The sequence below is a fragment of the Mauremys reevesii genome, linkage group 7 (assembly GCF_016161935.1).
Source record: "Mauremys reevesii isolate NIE-2019 linkage group 7, ASM1616193v1, whole genome shotgun sequence".
Classification (NCBI taxonomy): domain Eukaryota; kingdom Metazoa; phylum Chordata; order Testudines; family Geoemydidae; genus Mauremys; species Mauremys reevesii.
In genome coordinates, this window is record NC_052629.1 from 87,736,236 (window position 1) to 87,759,375 (window position 23,140).

A 23,140-nucleotide genomic window follows, 5' to 3' on the forward strand; every position below is an offset into this window, starting at 1 on the left:
TCGGTCCGCAGGCCAATACACAACCTGTGAGCCCGAGGCAGTGGTTAAATTAAAAACAGTGTCTAGCGAAGTTGAGGAATTAACAAGGACACAGCTGTCGTTAGCCTCGAGGATGGTCTTAGAACCTAACGTGGCCAATCTACCCCAGCCTTCCCAGCAAACGTGCTCGTGGAGGACGATGATTTCTCCGGGCCTTAACTTACGGATGCATCGGAGCTGAGGGGGCTGTAAAGGCCAGAGGGTCCATAATGAGCCCTGGCCGAACCAAAGATCAGGGGTTATCTCCGCAGCACTGACTAGGAACCTGTTGGGGCCGTGGGGCGGCTTAATTTCCCAAACGTCCTGATGGATAACCCAATCCCATAAACATCCGCCCCAGGGGCCAGGGAGGATCCGGTAAGTGGGAGCCCAAATTCCACCTACAGGCCCATAGGCTTGGAAAGAGCACTGGGAGCGTTGGCAATCCCAACCGGAAACCTCCATGTATGCCTCCAGGGCCACAGTTCTGGGGGAACACCCGAGGTGTTTCGAAGGGCAGTGGGCCACGCCTGGTGCCAGAGGTCCTCCTGAATCTCTGCAAGCTGAGTGTTGAGGAAATCCTGAACCTCTGAGCATGCAAGGTCCCACTGCAATGCCTTCCCAGCATCAGTGATATTTAATACCACCTCTTAATACCTTCTGGGTCATAGAACTAAGGGCTGAAATAACGTGCAATTCACCCATTTCCACCTACACCTGAGTTAACTGCGCCCCAGAAATAAGACTGGGTATACTTTTCCAGTTGGCCCAATTTACCTTCAGGCTGTTGGGTTTCACAAATACTTGGATAAATAGCGGCAATTTGAAAGTGAGTTAACGGTAAAGTAAACCTGATAGTCCCTAACGTGGCATTAAGTATAGTTCATTTGAATCCCTCTGGGTCTCTTTTCTATAGGGGCTATACCACAGCTATTGGTTATATACGTGGACAACTTCCTGCGATGCCTCTGGGTTTTGTAGTATGAGAGGGAGAATACTGTAATAAGGTACAGGTGATGTTATCAGCTACAGGGATGGCCTCTAAGCAGGAAAACAGACTTTTCCATGAGTATCGTGGCAGATTCCAGAAACTAGCATTTTATCTACCTTGTTATAGAATGCATCTATTTCAAAGATTGTTTCCCTACACAGTTTGGCTAGTTAGTTTGCAAGTTCCCTTTTTCCCATTCTACTGCCCACGCGCTCTGAGGGTGGTGAGCACAGTGTAAATGTTGCTCAATGTGTAGAGCCTTGCAGACTCGTTGCATGACCTGACCCATAAAGTGGATACCTTGGTCACTGTTTATAGAAACAGGGAGACTGAATCATGAATAAAATCCCTAAACAATTTCTTTGCTACTGTGACGGAGGCAGCCTCTGCACAAGGCAAGGCTCCAATCTATCCAGAGACTATACAGACACATATTCATATGAGCAACCGTTTGGCATGTTGATAAAGTCAATCCAGATATTCACAGGCAGGCCCCACAGAGTGGGGTGAACTGCCGGTTTAGTCCGGACTGGCTTACCACTATTGTGTACTACTAGTGTCGTGACACCAGTGCAATCATCCCTCCTTTGCTCACATGGGCCAAACCATGGGTCACATGAGCAAAGCAAGGCAACAAAGTATTGGGCGCTACCGAGCGATCATCCAGCTGCTCCATCAGCCCCGTCCCACCCTAAGTTCATTAAGGAGGAGAGTTTGAGGAACACTACAAGTTTCATTTTTCAGGTAGTTTTGGCTAGCTTCCGCAAGCTATTCTTCGAGATTTCGTAGTCTTAATTCACTTAGCTGTCCGGCAGTGAGGCAGCAAGGGAGAGGTTGCTAGCATTATTACCTTGCTTGCTTAGAGGCTTTATTATGTCCTCAGGTGGAAAGGTTGTGTTCTTAGTAAGATTCAAAGGCTCAGTGGGTCTGTCAGCAGACAAAGGAAAAGTTGCCACATCGTTACCCTGTCCTTTACTCCTGTTGGCTAGAAGGAGCAACAACGCCAGAAGGAAAGATAGACCAATCATTAGTCGGAGAGCCATTACAGTGAGAAACATGGGCATGTAGTCAGTTCTTGACACTTCACAGCGGTGTTGGCAATTAACAGGATTTGATAAGGGTCTCGCAGAATGAGGCCAGAGTAGTTGCTCACTGGTGGACCTCCATGTAGATTCAGCCTTCTGGTTTCAGCAAGCAGCAGAGCTCCTGTATATAAAAAGACCTAACACATTTCATTAATCTCTTGCAATAATTAAGTATCGTGTTATTTAACAAAGGAATGTCCATCTGAGCCAAAGCCATCAGGGCACTGTTGATAGTTGCATTGGGTGCCCTGGTATAAAATTTATAAAAGCTTAATCTGGCCTTTCAATTGGGAGTGGCCTTCAAAAGGCATTTAACTATGCTAGATCTATGAAGTTGCACAACTTGTTATAAATTTTTTTTTCAGTACATTAAGTTCATAATCACTGTTGCTACTTACAGTTTTACAGCAGTTTTGGCATTTGTCTTATTACAAGAAAATATTTTACTAAAACTAACACATACTTACAATTACAACATTTACAACATAAAAGTAATCTAAATAATTCTCCTTTATAAATACCCTTACTGATTGCAGGCAAAACTGAGGAATTACTTAAATTACTCCCCATATTTCCTGTATTTGTTTTATAGACAGGGTCAGGTTTTAATGGTTTCTATCTTTTAACTTCTGTTCTTAAATACATGTGGATTGTCAAATGGAAAACACAATTCATTTTGGCTTTCCTTTGACAATGTAACCGTTGATTTCATAGAGCCACCTTAAGGCTTAGTGTGGGGTTCTTACTACAGCTTCTATTGGCTATTTGTTACCAAAACAGATTCAAAATTTCTTACCAAAATTTTATAACACAGTACATTACCTTAAGGATCAAATACTAAATACCAAAATTAACATTAGTTTCTTTTTGTTTGTTTTTACAACCCCAAAACAACACCAAGTTATTATAAAACAAAGATTGTACCCACCATACGTGTTTTTCAAAAAATGACTATCTTTTACAGACAAATGATTTTACTTATATAACCTCTTGCCTGGATTATTCACAGACAGTCTTATTGCTTAATTTCCTCCAATAACTACAGAGTTAATTTTTAACTTTCCTTCTTTTAACTTCCTCAAACTGCGGTTGCCTGCTTGTATGGGCCCGATCCTTTTTCTTGCTACAATTTTTCTCTTTTCATGGGCACAGGCATTGTTTCACTACCAATTTAGCAAGGAGGGCGGGCTTTTGACTTAACCCTCCATTTATCTATTTACATACACACATTATTTTTGATGTATTCTATTTAATAATAACATTTTTATATGTCTTGACTTAATACAATCCTTCTCTGAGCCGGTGACAACCCCTCAGTACCGGTACATTACAAAAAGGATAATAGCAGGGCTACAGACAACGGGAAAGATAGAGAAAACAACAACATGAACAGCACAGTAAAATTCCTCTCTTGGTCTACTTTGAGAGAGGGTTTACTACACTTTGGGAAGTGGTCCTGCTGAGTTTAGGCGAATTTCAGCCAGTTGGGCAGCCCCAAGGTGCCCAACCCGGTTGGCATGATCGGCTCACAATGCCCACCGGGAGGGAGAGACCTTAACCAGCTGTTCCTGTTGCAACAAGGAAGGGCTGGGGTCAGTCTGCTCCTTTAGAGTGTCCTTTTGAAAACCTGCCAGGACCTCATTGTGAGCAGGATCAGACACATCCAGATACACACCATTCGGGGTACAACAGATTGCACAATTTAATTCACAAAGCTTTTGATATTTCTTCCCCTCAGGACCAGTGGAGGCCGGGCAACAGCTCCCTGCCTACTTTCTAAGACCATAATATGAGTATATATACATGGCAGGAGTGCCCTTCTCTGGCATGGGAATCTACCTAGATTCCCCTTTTGCCCCCATTACGGATACCGGGCAGACAATTACACCCTAGCTGACAGGCATCTCTAAAGGGCTAACTATAAAACACTTAACAGACATGCTAGCATTCTAGCACAGTGGACAAAACATACAACAAAACACACCACATTTACCGTGTGCCCCTTCACCCCTATTACTATCAGTCGGGGCGTAACTCTTAATTATTTCAGCATTCACTGGCACATCTATGGGTTGTTAGCTCCAATTACTGGCAGCTAGTTTTACGGCCCCTCCACTGTCTGCCTATTGCTGACGGGAGCCTTGGCCAACCTTATCTCTAGGGCCACTCCGGGGTTACTCACTTCCCCAGGGTTCATAGTGGCTTCTACCTTGGGGGTTCTAACCCCAAACCTATAACCGACACAAAACAACCTTCACAATACAGGCATGGCGTTGACAAGGAGTGCACCCCTGAGGTGTACAATCCCGTCAAGGTCAAAACTTCCCTTCAGGGGAAACTGCAGTTTTGGATTATTTCTGGTATACCAATTTCATTTTTCTAAATATTTACACGTCGACGACCTATAATGTACGTACATATAAGCAGCAGGTGTGCCTTGGGGTGGGACCTCCAGGATTTTCTTTCCTTTGGCCCCCATTCTCTCCACAGCTCACTTTTACTCAAGCCAGTCACACCAGGATGCCAACTCGGGGGTCACCACAGTTCTACACTAATGGCCCAACTCGGCCTGCCCTTGTTTCATGGCAGGAACACAAGGGAGCAGGTTCCCAGGCATTTTCCCTCTGGCGAACCTACAGGGAAACGGACAAGGGGGGCGGGCTGAACAACCCGTGGTCCCCGTACGTCCCTCTCCAGCCCTGGGCACCAGCCTTCAAGCCAACGGTGCTGCAGTAGCTTTTGAGCTGACGGTACGGTTTCCTGGGGCTTCCCTCCTCTCCGAGGAAGGGAAGGGAGCTTATGGCTCCGGGGGGAACAAAAAGGGACTCTGCGGCCTTTTACAAGGCAGTGCTCAAAGAGCGGTCACAGGGCCGTGGGGATATGGAGGGGTAAGGGACAACAGGATAGGGAACACACAAGCACCCTGACAGGCTAGCCACTTACCAAAGCCTGCCAGTCAGGGAAGCTTTTCAATCTCTCTTCAAGCAGGCTGTGGAGCTTGCTTTCAGAACACCTCCGGTCACGAGCTATTGCTTCGCAGAGGGTCTGGGGCGTCTTTCCACAGCCAACTCACTCCGGCCGCTCGGCCTTATACACACGCACAGGCCGCACGGCCTCACTCACACAGGCACGTTTCCTGGCACAGCTCGCCAGGGCTGAAACTACCCCTGGTCCCTCCCAACCTAGTGGCTCCGGGACGCCGAACGCCCAGCTCTAATAGGCGATCAGTTTTCTCCGGACCCAAAGAGCGTGGTCCGAGGGGCTGCCGGCACAACCTGAGACTGAGACTGTAACCCAGCCTAACCTGAAACCTGAGACTGAGACCGTAGCTCAGCCTAAATATTCACACGTCTCCCGACAACGTCTCCCAACGAGACTGAGGCCGTAGCTCAGCCTAAATATTTACACGTCTCCCGACAACGTCTCCCGACGACTTGATTCCCGTTCCCTCCCAAATCCTAGCTCGAGTCTACCAAGGCCTAAGCAAGGGCTTCAGGTGTGTCTGACCGTGTCCCAAGGTTGGATCCAGCTTGTGACTTACCCCAGCCAGAGCCTACGGACCAGTCCTCTCCCAAGCCCCTAGCAGCAGAGATTTCAAAAGGTCTCTTACCTTTCAGAGGGGCCCTGGGGTTGGAAGGGAACTGCCCGCGGTCCTCTGATCCAGGGATGTCATCTGTGGATCCCGGACGAGCCCCCAAATTGTCGTGGAAAAATTGACCACACGTTTGAATTTAGGGTCAGACACAGCCTGATGGCTCCTTTATTCAAGTATGCATACAGGGAAGGTCGACAGATCCCCCAGCGTGGGGTCTGGCCGCCTTAAGCAACTTTTCGTAGCTTCTAGCTTTTAAGGACAAAAACCGCAAAGCATCATCACACATTACAAATCTTATTATCCTTATTAGGTATACACTTAATAGCAGACCTATCAGAAACCCCCCGGGGGCCGCGCTTTGGGCCCAATTGCCTTCTAGGGCTTTTCCTGTTATTCTCTAGGGGCTTCAGATTTCACCAATTTTCCCTTCTTGCGCCAGCCTGTCTTGCGTATCTTATTGTTTACTAAATTGCTTAATATAATTGCAGTTAGATGTCTTGTACAATAAGCTTTGTTAGATGTCTTGTACGCTTTGTTTCCCAAGTACCCCTCGTGCCCCCCCTACGTGCAGTTTCAATTGTACAAGACCAAAATTTTCCATTGCTATCACACTATAATATGAGACCAAGGTACACAATTATCAGTCGGTGGTAGTTCCTCTTTTCTTCAGGCTTGATTTAGTTACGCCATATCATACTATTACAAATTTTCCACTTGGTCTATAGTAGCCTACTGTTACTTATGCTAAGCTAACTTAGTGCTAGGCCTATTGCTTATGCCAAGCCAACTCGCTTGGGCCTGTGAGGCAGAGTCTTGGGGTTTTGTGCATGGGTGTAGTAAGCAGGGTCTTGGAAAATCCCCCACATATGAAACCCAAAATGATGCCATTTTGCCAGTGTCTCTTTACAGTTCCCATGTTTCCTAGCCAATGACAGAAGAGATGGCCACTCTAGCAGTCAGGAGATAAGAAAGTTCCCCCACACTGGGGTTTAGCAGACATCAGAGCTGTGTGAGATCAGTGGCTCTTAGAACAGAAAAAAGACCAGTGGCATGTTAAAAGTCCTGAATTGGTTATTTTATGTTCATACTTTAGTTGCTTAAGAAACTTCTGCTACATGATGGGGTTATTTCTTGTGTTGCAATAGTGATGCTGGACATAAATAGAATGGACTTGGAAGCCTCATGAGAACTGAGCAAGAATACCAAGATGTTCTTTTCTCCTGTCTTTCACTTAGCACACTGGTGTTAATGTCAGGCACAGTAGGGTGACTATTCAAGATCAATACGTTTAGGTGCTCAGCGTGCAGAAATAGTAAAAGTGTGCTTAGACTGGGAGGGGCAGAAGCTGTAAAATCCAACACTCTTATTGGAATCAATAAGAACAAATCAAGTGCAGGTCCCCCCTCAAGAAAATGGTTATTTTTAGAGCAGAGAACCTTTTTAGCAAGCGAAAACATATTTGCTTTGTTATGTCTAATGTAAGACTATTATTCTTGCACTATGAAATGTTCATGAATGGGTAACCAAGGTCTAGTGTTTGGCTAGTGCTAAGTGCTTGAGGAAGATAACAACAGGCTTTTCTCATTCAGTTCTGTCCTGCTGAGTGTGTTTATCAGCAAGAACTGAAAAATTAAGTAGTTTAATGTATGAAAATGAAACGTAGATTGTCATGACCTTATAGGAGGCTGATACCTTCAGAAAGCTAGGTTGAAAAATATTTAAACTTAGAAAAAATATTATGGGAATTCAATACATGCTGTTACAAAACAAACAAAAAGCCCCCAGCTAGACAGGATTTCATGGGCTTGCAGACTAAAAGCAAACCTTCCTGTTCCCTACTTGGCAGTTCTGAGTTCAGTCTCATGGTTATCAGCATAGACTACCTCATACCAGTCTGTAATTCAGCCCTCTGCAGAACCTGAGGAATCAGGCTAACCTGGAAGTTGCAGGCAGCACCTGGGACTTTTAAGGGGTGTACATTAGTGTAGTTTCCACATAATGTGACAGGATCCTTAGCCCTGCTCCATCCCCTTTGTGTCACTCTGGTGGTTCAAAGGGGCTGTAATGCTGGTCTAAACAGCTGGTGATTTCCCTTGGCATTGAAGAATCCCTGGGTGGCATAAAGCCGAGGTTTGCCACCTCACTCATTGGCAGCACAGCCCCAGGATGGCTGCTGTAGCCAGGCACAACTTAGTGTAGTCCTGAGGCTGCCCTGAGCCAGCCTGCCCCAAGATCAGGAGAACACACAGGTGATGAAAAAGTACTTTCCCCCCACTCCACATCCTGCCCCAACCATAGCTCGGCTAAACCTGTGGATTAGGCCACTATCCTTGAACTCCAGTGCAAACCACAAGTGTCGTGCTAACTCAAAACAAAGACAAGCTGTTTTTCCTGCGACTGTAATGTTCTGCAGTGCTTGTTATTCCAGAAGATCCTAGAATGCCTTAGAGATACCAATAATCTCTCTCTATATATTTAATCCACTCATAAATTAATCCACTCTTACAATTCAGAAATTAAAATAACTCTTTCTTTTTTTATCCTCCTTCACCCTCAAGTGCATAGGACGTCCACCAGTTTCCACCATTTATTTTGGTCAAGTGCTGGTCTATTCAGGCTTCTGTGTGCCATGCTGATGGATTTCGCTTCTTTCTCTATTGTTCTTCATAATATTTCTCTAGGTCTCCCTCTTTTTCTCTTTCCAAGTGGTGTCCATAGAACCAAATACTACTAGAGTTTCCTAATTATGCGAAGTTCTCAGGCTAAGAATTGTGACCCCTTTGGTCACTGACTCATAGTCAGTTTGCTTTAATCTACAAAATGCATATTCAGTTGTTTCAATATAAACGTGTTTGCTTAATTCCATTAGTTTTAGGTCATCTGGAATGTCTTGCCTTGACTATAGAATCATAGAAATACAGGAATGGAAGGAACCTCGAGAAGTCATCAAGTCCAGTGCCCTGTGCTACAGAAGGACCAAGTAAACCTAGACCATCCCTGACAGGTGTTGTCTACCCTGTTTTTAAAAACTTCCAATCATGGGGATTTCACAACCTTCCTTGGAGACTATTCCAGAGTTTAACTACCCTTATATATAACCTACATATCCTTTGCCTACCTTCAGTGGATATAAAGAATAATTGACCACAGTCCTTTTTATAAAAGATCTCAACAGATTTGAAGATTATTATTAGGTCCCCTTCAGTCTTCTTTTCTCAAGACTAAACATGTCCAGTTTTTTCAACATTTCCTAATAGGTCAGTTTTTCTCATTCTTTTTATCATTTGTGTTGCTCTCCTCTGGACTCTCTCCAGTTTGGACACATCTTTCCTAAGCATTGGACACAGTACTCCAGCTGAAGCCTCACTGCCAAGTGGAGAGGGACAATTACCTGCATGTCTTACATACGACATTCCTATTAATACATCCCAGAATGATATTAGCCTTTTCGCATCTGCATCCAGGGCCGGTGCAACCATTTAGGCGACCTAGGCAGTCGCCTAGGGCACTAGGATTTGGGGGGCGGCATTTTCCTCGTCAGTGACTGCGGCGGCTGGATCTTCGGCCGCCCCGGTCACCGCCGGCATTTAGGCGGAGGGAGCTGGGGCAGGGGAGCATGGGGAGGGCCGCCTGCAGCAAGTAAGTGGGGGGCGGCACACAGGGGAACTCCCCGCCCCAGCTCACCCCTGCTCTGCCTCCACCTCGAGCACACCATGGCTGCTTCACTTCTCCCGCCTCCCAGGCTTGCGGCGCCAATCAGCTTAGGCGCCGCAAGCCTGGGAGGCGGGAGAAGTGAAGCAGCCACAGCGTGCTCGGGGTGGAGGTGGAGCAGAGGTGAGCTGGGGTGGGAGGGGTGCCTCAGGGCGGAGGGGGGGAGCTGCCGCGGGGAGGGGGGTGCCTCAGGGCAGGGGTTTGGGGACGGGGGAGGGCGCAAGGTGGAAGTTTTGCCTAGGGCGCGAAACATCCTTGCACCGGCCCTGTCTGCATCACATTGCTGACTCATATTCAATTTGTGACCCACTATACCCCCCAGATCCTTTTCAGCGGTGCTACCATCTTGTCAGTTATTCCCCATTTTGTAGTTGTGCAGTTGATTTTTCCTTCCTCAGTGAAGTACTTTTCACTTGTCTTTACTGAATTTCATTTTCTTGATTTCAGCTCAATTCTCCAATTTGTCAATGTTATTTTGAATTTTAATCCTCCCAGCGTAGTGTCATCTGCACATTTTATAAGCTTACTCTCCACTCCATTATCCAAGTTATTAATGAAAATAGTGAATAGTACCAGACCCAAGACTTAGCCCTGCAGATAACCCCACTAGATACGCCCTCCCAGTCTGACTGTGAACCATTGATCCCTGCCTTTTGTGTATGGTCCTTCAACCAGTTGTGCATCCACCTTATAATAGTTCCAGCTGGACCACATTTCCCTAGTGTGCATATGAGAATGTCAAGTGGGACTATGTCAAAAGCCCTACTAAAATCAAGATATATCACATCTTCTGCTTCCCCCATCCACTAGGCCAGTAACATTGTCAGAGAAGGAAATTAGGCTGGTTTTGCATGATTTGTCCTTTACAAATCCTTGCTGGCTATTCCTTATAACTCTTTTATCCTCCAGGGCTTAAAAACTGATTGTTTAACAATTTGTTCCAATGTCTTCCCCGGTATCAAAGTTAGGCTGACTGGTCTGTAATTCCTCGGGTCCTCTCTTCTCCCCTTTTTAAAGACAGGTACTATGTTTGCCCATCTCCAGTTTTCTTGGAACTCACCCATTCTCCAGGAGTTAAAAAATAAAAGTACATCAGCAAACACAGTATTTGCAAGGGCTTGTTGGGAATACAGGGGTACACTGTACTTATATTATACTATCTAACTTGTACAGTATAGATTTTGATTAGACGTTTTCCCCCATGATATAGTACAGCAATATGCATTTCAGAAATACAGTGGTATTTGTCACTTGCATCCATTTTGGTTGGTACACTGCTCTCTAGATACCTAATCGTACAAAGTAAAAAGCACCTATCAACACTGAGCACCATCCAGGATGAGGCTGCAAAAGCCAGAGAATATGCAATTTTCTGAACTTAGTGTTGTGTTATATTTTTTTCTCTGATGCCTGCAGGGAGTGAATCAGGAGACTGATTACTCATGTTACACCAGCTGAATGTTTCCATATGGTGCCTGACCAGACTGTATCCCAAATAGGCAGAAAAATCCACTCTGCTCACAGATTCATCTTATGATGTTTAGGCTGCCTGCACGCTATCTGATAGCTTATAAAATCCAATACACTTTGGTACAAAAAGAAGAAAAAAACCAATATAATAAAACATGATGCAGTTTGTAGAAGTAACTTCAGCCATTGCACAATGGAAATACATACAGGAGTATTGGAAGTGTGCTCTAGCCTCCCAAACAGGCCCAAAGAGATTGAGTATTAGAATTTTGATAGCTAAGCACTGTGGGTCAGATTCTGCCACCATCTCTCATGTTGAGTAGTACCTAACTCCACAAATATCCATTTAGTTCAATGGGACGACTCACAGCCTTGGTTACTTTGCATCATGAGTAAGGATATAAAAATCTGGCACATTGATTACAGCTTATTTCATTGCCAGCAATAGAATTACACCCATGTCTGTTGCTTACATTTTGCACTGGGTGCCTTGCATCGCCACTGCAGAATTTGGTCTAATATGTAAGAATTGCAAAATTAAAGTGCCATTTCTTTATTTTATCTTATTTGCTCTTTCATCTCAGCAGTGGAGTGGGAGACCTCCCCCGCACAAGCCAAATACTCTGATGTGCTGAGAAGCAGTCTGCCTGCTTTCTTCACATTCACTCTCTTCCTCCTGTATCTCTCCCATGCGTTTATCAGAGATGTGAAGATAGCAAAGTCCCCAACACACTGAGATGACAAAACAAAAAGCTCATCTGCTAATTGCCTGCAAAATTTCATGTAAGGAGTTTGCCTTGGCCACACACATAACCTTATACCTGAAATCTGCTGGAGCAGGAAATGAAATATACAAGCGTTAAATCATAAGACAGAGGAGAAAGACCTTACAGGTGACCATATCATCCTGCAAATGGAGACTCACTCCCTAGAGGACAGCTATAATATTGTGTCCAAACTACTTTAACTGACACTCGTGGCAGGGCTTCCACTACTTCCCACAAGTGAGTGTTCCACTATTTACTAGACCCAACTCGTAGGAAATTTTTTCTGATGTTCAACTTACATTTTACTCAGCTCCACCTTCACCCTGCTACCCCTAGATTATCTCCTGGGGGAATAAGTGCCTCTCTGGAGCTTCAGTGAAACAACATGGACCTGATTCCCCTTTCACTCCCTACAGGAGAAAGATGGGCTTGTACTGGCAGATAGGAGATCTATGTAGCACTGTCTGTCACCAAACCCACAAGACTTCAGCTGGTGCGTTATTGCTTACAGGGTCATCATTAACTTACCCACATATCCTCTTCCCATTGTGGGACGCCAGCTGAAGGAGTGGTTTCTGGAGACAATGTGTGTGGGGGGGAGCTTCAATTGGAACCATTCTGGGTAGGAGCTAGGGTACACTGCAGCCTAGAGTCAGTGCAGAGTCACAGGCAGGGCTCGCGGGGCATTTCGGCGGTGGGGGAGCCCTTCAGTTGCTCCACGTCTTCAGTAGCAGTGAAGGGCCCCCCGCCGCCGAAGACCTGGACCGCCACCGGGCCAGGGCTCGTGGGGTCCCTGCGGGCCCCGGGGCCTGGGGCAAATTGCCCCACTTGGGGCCCCCCCTCGGGTGGCCTTGGTCACAGGGACTGCACACAGAAGGACCTGCCTTCTTCAGATTCTTTGAGATCTGGAAAGTGGGAACGAAACTCCTTGCTACATCCCTGGGAAGAAAAAGGAGAAAATTCATCCTCCCAATGGAATAAGTGGGGAAAAAACTTAGTAAGTACAAATTGGAGCAGTTTCCCATATCCTCCATGGGAATGGAGAAATAGGGGATGTTAAGGCCCTGGGCTTTGTTGGAATTCACTTGAGAGCTCGTTGAAATTTTTCCAAGAGACATTTTTCTGTCAGAAAATGCAAAATCACCAAAATCTAAGAATTCCATAAAAACATGTCAATTCTGACAAAATTTTATGTTGAAAAAAAAATCTCAAAAATTAGTATTTCTATAAAGTTGGACTTTATTAGAATGGATTTTTCATTTCAAAACACCTTTTCATGTTGGCATTTATTTTATTTCCACTTCCAGTGCCAATCACCAATTATAATATTTTATTTTACATTATATCATAATTTTAAAATAATTTTCAACTTTTATTTTGAAATGTAAAAATAAAATAAAATGTAAAAATATAAATTAATTAAAAATATATAAAAATTCAAAATGAAATGTTCTGATTTTATCAAAACATTTCATTTCACTCAAAACTAATTTTGTTCTCAAATTTCATTTTGTGGGAAATTTTGATTTTTCTTTTCAGTTTGGAACAACTATTTTATTTTATTTTATTTAGAAATGCTCGAACTTCTTGTGGAATTGAAATTCTGAGTTTTGACCAGCTGTAGTTCAGTCACATTGACAGAAATATAATAATATAGAAACAATGAAAGCTGATACTTTAGGCTTGTGTTTTTAAATGAATTTATGAGATTTAGGACCCCACTAACTTTCAAAGGGATTTGGGTCTTTAACTCCTTTAGACTTAGGCCTGCCTAGTGTGACTTGCTCACATGTGGAGGGTCAAACTAATCACCATATTTGGGGTCAAGAAGGAATTTTACCCCAGGTCAGATTGGCAGAGACCTTGTTTTTTTGTCTTCCTCTGTAGCATGAGGTATGGCTCACCTGCTAGGATCATCTGGGAATATCTCACCTAAACAACTCCCTACCACTGCAGTGGCCTCAGGAATTGATGACACCTTGGTCTCTCCTGTTCTCTACCTGTGGCACATGTTTAGTCTCCTGAGCAATTAAATGCTTTGGTCTAATTAAAGTCTTTGGGCTTAATATAGAAGTATCTGGGTGAAATGTAATGGCCTGTAATATATAGCAAGTCAGACTATATGATGTGATGGTCCCTTCTGGCCTTAAACTTTATGAAACTATGAGACTCCTTTGAAAATCAATGTCTGAAAGCTCTATTGAGTTAAAAACCCAGATTAAGTACAAAGGAACAAGAATCCTCTTACCTCTCACAGTTTGACTCTTTAGACCCGAAAGGCACATGCTGTTCCTTTTGCCATTGAAAAAAACAAAAATCATGGAGCAGAGGCCAGTGCCAATATTACCTCACTGCTAAGACTGCAGAAATGGTAGTTTATTGCCCCACTGCTTTGAAGCACACCCACACAAAGGGCGTGGGTTGACCAAACAAGGGAACCCACTTATTAACACCAAGGTTACAAAGAGCAGCTCCCTGCTCGAGTGGGCCTTGGTGGGGTGGGGTCTGGGTGCAGCTAATGGGGGCTCAGTGGGTGGGGGTCCAGGTGCGGGGAGTTCAATGGGGTGTTGTATGGAGCTTCCTGCAGCCAGAGAAGGTTCCCAGAGGTGGGTCTGACCTGGCCTGTACAGGGGAAGAGGAAGTCTGTTCCCCCTCTCCCTCCTCAGCCCAGCTGGAACTAACAGCTGGAGCCTGGCAACTGTGAAAGGGACAGAAAGAGCCCAGCCCTGCCCCTTGAGGCCGTGATTTATGTCTCCCTCAGCTGCTCCTGATACCCCCTCCCAGACTGCTGTCCAGGAGAGGTGTGTGAATCAATTTTTCTGCAGGGACAGTAAAATCTGCGGGGACATTAATTCTGCAGTTGTGCAGTGGTGCAGAATTCCCCCAGGAGTAAAATATGTGTGCATTTACAGCTCACTGGACATGAAAAGACAGAAATAGTCCCACCATAAACACCATGCTGATGTTGGTCACACCATCTGTCTGCTGCTGCCATTACATTTTCACCCACGTCATCAAATATGACAGTCGCATATATGGCATCATCAAATATGGCAGAGAGGCATACGACCAAGGGAACCATGAGCAGTGGGATGCTTCACAGTGAGGAGTTAGCACAGCTCAGAGCAGTTTTGAAAGCCCAGTTTACCTTATGAATATCTGTAAATGTTTCTAGTTTTTGTATATTTAATTCTTAACAACAATGTATCTAAAAACTGAGCAGGCAAAGTCATGCCTGCATATCAGTGCCCAATTTGAGACACCCTACAAAAATTTGTTCCAAAGCCTCACATTCTGGCTCAGTACACTCGTGTAAACTGACTTCAGTGGAGCTACTCTGGATTCATGCCTGCATAAAATGGATCAAAATGTAACCTGAAGAACCTAGCGCCTCTACATAGCCATTCAGGGATAGAAGGGCAAGCAAGAAAGCTCTCCCACTTTGTGTGGCTGCTGAGGGGGCTGCTACAACAGTAGTCCCTGCATCAAGGCCCTGCACCCACTCTCCACCAGCCCATGAAGAGGGACTAGAGCAGGGGTTGGCAATCTATGGCACACATGCCAAAAGCAGCACGTGAGATGTTTTTGAGCGGCACTCACACTGCCTGGCCTTGGGGCTCTGCTGCTGGCCTGGGGTCCTACCGCTGGCCCCCTGCCACCCGGGGTCCCATCCCCTGCCACAGAAGGAAGTTACAAGATTGCACAGTGCATTGCAATTTACAGATGGGGAATATATAAAAGAATGCAGTTCAGAGATTTTGTTCAATGATTTGCCAAATAAAGATATGATCTTATCTAGAATAAAAGAACTGCCTGTCTCTGCCAGAACAGTTGAGAGATGTGGAAGCAAAATGGCAGAAAACATTAACAAAAAGCAGACAACAGCATTAAAAGACACAGCAGTGTTTAACGTTGCAGTTGATGAGAGTGTGGATATTAACGATGTTCCACATTTGGCAGTTGTTGCAAGATATTGTGCTTCCGATGAAATCCAGAAGGAACTTTGTTGCCTAAAACCCGTGCATGGCACAACAAAGGGGGGAGATATACTGGAAAGTTTTGTAAATCATTTTGAAGAACAAGGAGTTGACATCAGAAAAATATTTTGTATGACAACAGATGGTGCTCCTGCCATGGTTGGCAAACAGAAGGGATTTGCTTGAAGCTCAAATTGGTTGCCCGACAGTCAAATTTCACTGTATCATCCATCAAGAAAACCTGTGTGCTAAAATTTCTGATTCAGAAGTTAATAATGTGATGAATACAGTGGTGCAAATTGTGAATTTCCTTGTTGCTCTATCTGCTTTGACTCACAGACAATTTCAAGCACTGCTAGAAGAGATGGACAGTGCTTATAACAACATTCCACTTCACAGCAACATTCGGTGGCTAAGTCGTGGCAAGGTTTTGGTGCGCTTTGTAAACTGTTTTGATCCTTTGTCCTTTTTGTCGGAAAAAGGACAAAACTACCCTGAATTGGATGATGACAAATGGCTGTGCAAGCTCATGTTTCTAACTGATATCACCACTCACCTAAACGAACTCAACCTCTGTCTCCAGGGTGCAGGGCAAATGGTTCTGGATCTTTATGAAGCCTGGAAAGCATTTGTTGTGAAACTAGCAGTTTTTCTCGGGATATTCGAACTTTGACTTTCTGCTACTTCCAACACATAAAAAAGCTATTGACACGTTGCACTATCAGTGTCGATGAGATTGGAATGTACATGCAAGAACTAGAATCAGAATTTTCTGACAGATTTCAAGATTTCCAGCAATTTGGCCCAATGCTTTCTTTTCTAATTAAACCTGAAAAGTTCAGCAAAAGTGACTTGGATTTGTCTGTATTTCAGTGGATGGGTGTTGAAGATTTCGAAATGAAGCTCATTCAGTTAAAAAGCTCAGAACTGTGAGCATCAAAGTTTTTGGATCTGCGGAGTGCACTTGAAGCTACCAAGAGAGATCATGGGGCTTCTATTCTGACCTGCTGGACATCCCTGCCAGTGAAATTTAATTGTCTGAAGAAAATTGCGTTTAAAATGCTTTCAGCATTTGGATCCACATACCTGTGTGAACAGGTATTTTCACACATGAAATCTGTTCTCTGTCCCTCTCAAGGACGGTTAACAACTGATCACTCAGAAGCCTGTGTGCAGCTTAAAGTATCCAAATATGTGCCAGACATTGGAAAACTCAGCAAGGAAAAGCAAGGGCAAGGATCAGACTAAACTGATAAGATCTGCATTTTAATTTAATTTTAAATGAAGCTTCTTAAACTTAAACCTTATTTACTTTACAACAATAGTTTAGTTATATATTATAGAGAGATACCTTCTAAAAACGTTAAAATGTATTACTGGCACTTGAAACCTTAAATTAGAGTGAATAAATGAAGACTTGGCACACCATGTCTGGAAGGTTGCCAACCCCTGGACTAGAGGGAACAATCTGCTCTACATCCAAGACCAAAAGCCAATGTGCAAGAAGCAGAATTCTGAAACAGTGGTGAAAACAAGGCAATAATAACCCCTCTCTTTGGCTTTTTTCCTGCTTTTTCAGTACAGACTCTTTTGCTTATTGTTTCTGATACTAGTCTTCTCTCCAAGTATCCTTACTATTTTCCCCAAACAGTTGTAAGATTAATATTTATTAGCTTCAATCAGTTTAGCTGGGGAGAAATTAATCAGTAAAGTTCTGAACCTATTTTTCTGTTTTACATTGCAGTATTATAACCTGCAAAAAATTCTGGTGTGAGTGATTGCAGGACCCAGACTAGGAAGGAGTCTAGTCTGTCAAAGAAGCTTATTGGAACATCTCTGAGGGTGAGATTTACCTGCATTTAGTTTCCTACTATATTAGCTTAGACTTCATGTTTTTGTTTTATTTTGCTTGGTAATTCACTTTGTTCTGTCTGTTATTATTTGGCACCACTTAAATCCTACTTTTTATATTTAATAAAATCACTTTTTGCTTATTAATTGGCCCAGAGCAAGTAATTAACTCCTGGGGGAGCAAACAGCTGTGCATATCTCTCTATCAGTGTTATAGAGGGCAAACAATTTATGAGTTTACCCTGTACAAGCTTTCTATAGAGTAAAATGGATTTATTTGGGGTTTGGATCCCATTGGGAACTGGGTATCTGGATGCTGGAGACAAGATCACTTCTAAAGCTGTTTTCAATTAAGCCTGCAGCTTTGGAGGGACGTGGTTCAGACCTGGGGCTGTGTCTGTGGCAGGCTAGTGCATCTGGCACATTAAGACAAGGTACTGAAGTCCCAAGCTGCCAGGGAAAACCGGCTCAGAGGTAGCAACAGCACATCAGGTGGCAGTCCCAAGGGGGTTTCTGTGACCCAACCCATCACAACCACAACATCCTGTGCAGCTGAACATTTGAAACCTATGCAACGCCCTGGAAAAAGTTATCCTGAGCCACCATTTATTTGTTTAATTGCTTCCTTTTTCTCTTCTATACAAACTATTCTTCTACCTAGCATTATTAGCTCCGCATTAAAAAAAATCCCACAACTCATTCAGACCATGGGTCTCCTCCTTCTACATACAACCCCACTCCTGAGGTTCTGCCCCTCATGGGGTTGGGAGGCCCCAGAACCTTGAGGGTTCTTCCACTTGCTGCTGCTGACTGGAGGGCAGGGTCACATCCTTTCAGGTGTCACGTGTAAGAGGGCAGAAAATGCATCTATCAGTTATGGAGCGTCCATTCTACTCCACTTCACCCCTTTCCCACTCCTCCCACACCCAACACTTAGCTTTGGGGAGGGAGAGAAAATAAGATATTGCAACCTTTGAAAGAGAGCAAGTTACATCCCTTCTTCAAACCTGGCCAGTTGCTTTCCTGAGATAGAATCCCTCTTGGAGCTCCCATTAGGATGGCATGGCAAGGCCCCCAGCACTGGGCAGTTCCTACCAGGCACACTTAACCCCTATGCTTGCTGCAGAGCTGAATCAGCATGACTGTTTCCTGGGTGGATCTTTATTTCTCCAGAGCATAGACAACTGTTCATTTTCTTTTTTTCTCCCCACCATGTCCCCATACATCAGCAACACTTTGTAGGCTCCCCAGTTAAGCCTGACCCTTTGATTGTGTCCACTCCAGCATCTTTTCCACATGTATACATTTTTTTTGGCAGATCACTGTAAACCTTACGTCGCCAGCATAAACAATTACCAGATCCAATAGACACATTGACACACTGCAGGCAGACACTGAGTCAAAAACCCTGTGTAACCACACTTCCAGGGATATGCTTTAGTATACACTTTTTGCTACCGAATACATTTATTAGAAGCTTTCAGTACTTTGTTAACACTCTATCATAATGATTTAAGTCATAAAGGAATATTGATCCTCCTCACTTCCTTGTTAACACTGGCTTACACACATTCTCTGGGGTTTATTTGAGATATTACAGCTGTGAGAGTTCAGGATAATATTCTGAAAAAACAAGGTTCCTGAGGAAAACAGTCACAAAAATAGACTCTGGGGAAAGGCTTTGTTGTTCACACACAATTTTATTGCAAGTCTTGTGATTTCTTTTTTTTTTCCTCCACTTTTTTCTTCTTTTTTTAAAGCCGCGGCTCTTGTAGTCAGAAGAATCTCATCTTTCAGTATATTTCTAATCCTCTTGGCTGCAGTGTAGACAAGGGGCAATGAAGATGCTGCCCTTGTTTGGTGAATCCCACCACTATAACCTGGCACCAGTACTCAAAACAATTATTTGAAATCCTTAAGTTTTCTTTGGAAATTCAAACTTCTCCCTTTAAAACCATTCTGGTTCTCCACTGCCAAAGCTCTGAGAGATATCCATGCCATTTAAGCACAGGGGGTTCATTTAGCAAACGTTCTAAAAAAACTTGCGATTTGCAACGGACTTGTGATGCAGAAGAATGGTAGCATATACTGTTGCTACTGCCTGGCTACAAATATCTTAACAGTGAACTGCAGAGCTAATACAAACTGCGATAAGCAGGAATTTTTGTGCTGAATATCCCCACTAACCAGGCTATAAGGCACATTCAGCACACACAAGCTTTCACTGCTCTCTACAAAATTGTTTTTCCCTCCCTGTGAAATCCTCTTGCTACTTCCAATGTCACTGAAGATATCCCAGAATGTATCATTCTGTGACATCCCATGTATTATATGGCATTTGGGATGTCTCACTCTAGGATTCACAGCTTTCAGAGCTAGAAGGGACCCCTATGATCATCTAATCCAACCTCCTGCATAACACAGGCCATAGACTCTCACCCAGTATTTCCTGTTGTTGTAGAGCCTATCTTCTAGAAAGACATCCAGTCTAGATGGAAAGATTCCAGCTGACAGCGAGTCCCCCACAGCTCTTAGTGAACTGTTCTATTAATTATACTGGCCATTTAAAACACTGTTTTATTTCCATTTTGAATTTGTCTAGCTCCTGCTAAGCCAAATCTCCAGCAAACCAGGAATTATCAAAAGCTGGGCTAATATGCTCCCTACAGCTTCATACAGAAGTCTCTATGTGTGAGTGTGTGTAAAATCCAGGTCTCAGTTTCGCAGCTCACCTTTAAGTGCTATTGAAAAGTGCTGGCTGGATATTCCCGGAGAGTTAACAGGCAATAAGAGGCACAGCATGGACTGTGGCAGTGTAAGCTGTTCCACACCACTGCGGCTACAGTAAAGTAAGGTTTTCTACACCACCCTACCAATATGCATCAACAACACAGGCGCCGACTTTTGAAAATGCCCAGCCCCTGCCCCCACTCCACCCCTTCCCCAAAGGCCCCACCCCTGCCCCACTTCTTCCTCCCCAGTTCCGCCCTCCTCCCCTGAGCGTGTCTCCCCCCTCCCTCCCAGCCTCCTGCATGCCGTGAAACAGCTGATTGTGGTGGGCAGGAGGTGCGGGGAGGGAGGGAGAGTTGCTGATCATGGGCAGGAGGTGCTGGGGAGGTGGGAGGGCGCTCATAGGGCGGCTGCAGGTGGGTGCTCAGCACCCACCATTTTTTCCCTGTGGGTGCTCAAGCCCCGGAGCATCCATGGAATCAGCACCTATGCTCAACAATATGCCTCTTGAAGGCCAAGACAATATAACAGGGTTTAAAAAAGAACTAGATAAGTCCATGGAGGATAGGCCCATCAATGGCTGTTAGCCAGGATAGGCAGGGAAGGTGTCCCTAGCCTCTGTTTGCCAGAAGCTGGGAATGGATGACAGGGGATGGATCACTTGATGATTACTTGTTCTGTTCATTCTCTTTGGGGCACCAGGCATTGGCCACTGTTGGAAGGCAGGATACTGGGCTAGATGGATCTTTGGTCTGACCCAGTATGGCCATTCTTATGTTCTTATATTCTTAACGCCAATCTGGAGGGAATCACCTCCTTGCATGAGAGGGCAGAAACGGACAACTGACCATGAACAACTGGTCTGAAGGTATGTCCACACAGCCGGCAGCAGTGAGCTTCCCAATCCAGGCTGACAGACTCTGGCTTGCACTACTCCACTAAAAATTACTGTGTAGATGTTGTGGCTCAAACTGGAGCTTAGGCGCTGAAAACTAGGAATGATGTGGTCAGTTCTGCAAGGCAGTGCAAGGTAAGACTGGGGCAATTAGTCATCCTCTTCCTCACCCACTTTGGAGAGGGCTAGATTAACCACATGCAGTAGGACTAAATGATATTTTTGTGATTTTGCAACATTTTTTACAGGAAAAAAAGTCATTTTCATCTAAACTTTCTGTTTTTGATAAAATCTCAGAACAACAAATATAAAAAAAAATTTGTTTCCGAATTGTGGGGGATATCCCCTTTTCTATGTTTTTTTTAAATTTTACCGTCCCTTTTTTTCCCCATTGGAAAAATGGAGACAGTGGGGGAATGAGAGTGGGATTGTTTCCCCAAAATATTCACAATAAAATATTAATTGAAGGAAAGAAACCATGAACCTTTTTTTCTGATCAGCGTATTGTGCAGCCCTTGAGCCCAAAGGCCAGATTTTGTTCAACCCTGCATAGACTGTTTTGGTTCATTGTTGGGAACAGGAGAGAGGTTCCTTGTTCCCCTCCTTGTATTAATATAAAGTGTTGCCCTAAGATTAATAACAGATTGACCTTATCCATTGCAAATCAAAAAGGTACTAACACTTAAAATATTAAAAAAGAAACAAGTTCCTTTTAAAGAAAAACAAGGCCAGATGTCTCTGCTTCTCAAATCCAGACACACCTCAGCTCATAGTTTTTGTCTCAATCCATCAGTTTAACTGGTTTTGTAATTTGCATAACACAGTGAAAACATTTTTAAAATGCTATTCCATAAGCAGTGAGTGTGTTTTCATTAATATCCGTTTAATATGTTTTAATGAAAGCAACTTTAAACTTCGTGAAGTGGTAATAGCAGCTTTAAACATCAGTAAATTTAGCAACATCATCTCCATTTAATTGTGTAAGAAAGAGAATATTTCCATTTCCTCACTGTAAACAGAGAGGTGCTAAAAATACAGTAGTCATAATGTAAGACAACTTGCTAACTGAATACTTGAAAAATAAATTAATCTTAAGTGTTCCCAAGAAAATACTTCTGCATTCTGCTTGGTAAATCTTGTCTTTGATAGAATGACTGGAAATCAGTAAGTGATTTCCAACTGTCATTTACAGGCTGTTAAGTTTCTCATAAACTATGCACAAAATATCAAAATTATTAATCAGAATAAGAAATCAGAACATATTTTCTTCCACATGCACCTGAAGTGTGCTTCAGGAAAGAGAGCAACAGAAAAACACATTCTTATGAGACAAAGGAAGACCAGGGTGTTAAATGTTTGAGCTACTTCTACAGAATGAGACTGCAGAGTCTATGAGAAGATAGGAATAAGGAAGTGAGAGTTCTGTGAAACTGACTGTTTGGGACTGGATTTGAAAATACAAACCCATTGCCCCGTTCACACTTAGGGAGAACAATTTTTAAATCATGATTTTACAGGCCCATAGAAACTTCCCCAGTAAAGATGCTAACATCTTTTTAATTTGCAATAAGAGTGGGGGTGGACATGAAGCCACATAATCTGAAGGTCAATATAAAACAATTCATTATTCTTCATGTTTAGAGTTAGAGGTACCCTTTTTCCCGGTGCTTAAAGTGGTCTGAAAAAAACGTGTAGGGAGGGAGTTTATCAATCTGGAAGCAGCATCTTTGTTAAGACAATCTTTAAAGTGCACTCCTCAAGCGACCTGGCTTGATTTTTTATTTATTTGTTATTTGCTGGGTCTGCAACCCATGGCACCCCCCCTTCCTACCCACTTTAAGCACTGTTTCCCCACCCTACATCAAATGAATGTTCAATTGTTTAGCAAGTCTTTAGAACATCTACTGAAAAAATATCTTATTGATTGTATTCCATTCAGTCAGACAGTTTATAGTGGCAAACACACATTGGGACACAGCACATTAATTTAATTAATTGAATTCATTTATTTGTATTGTGGTAGTGCCTAAGGAATTGTGGCCCCATTGTG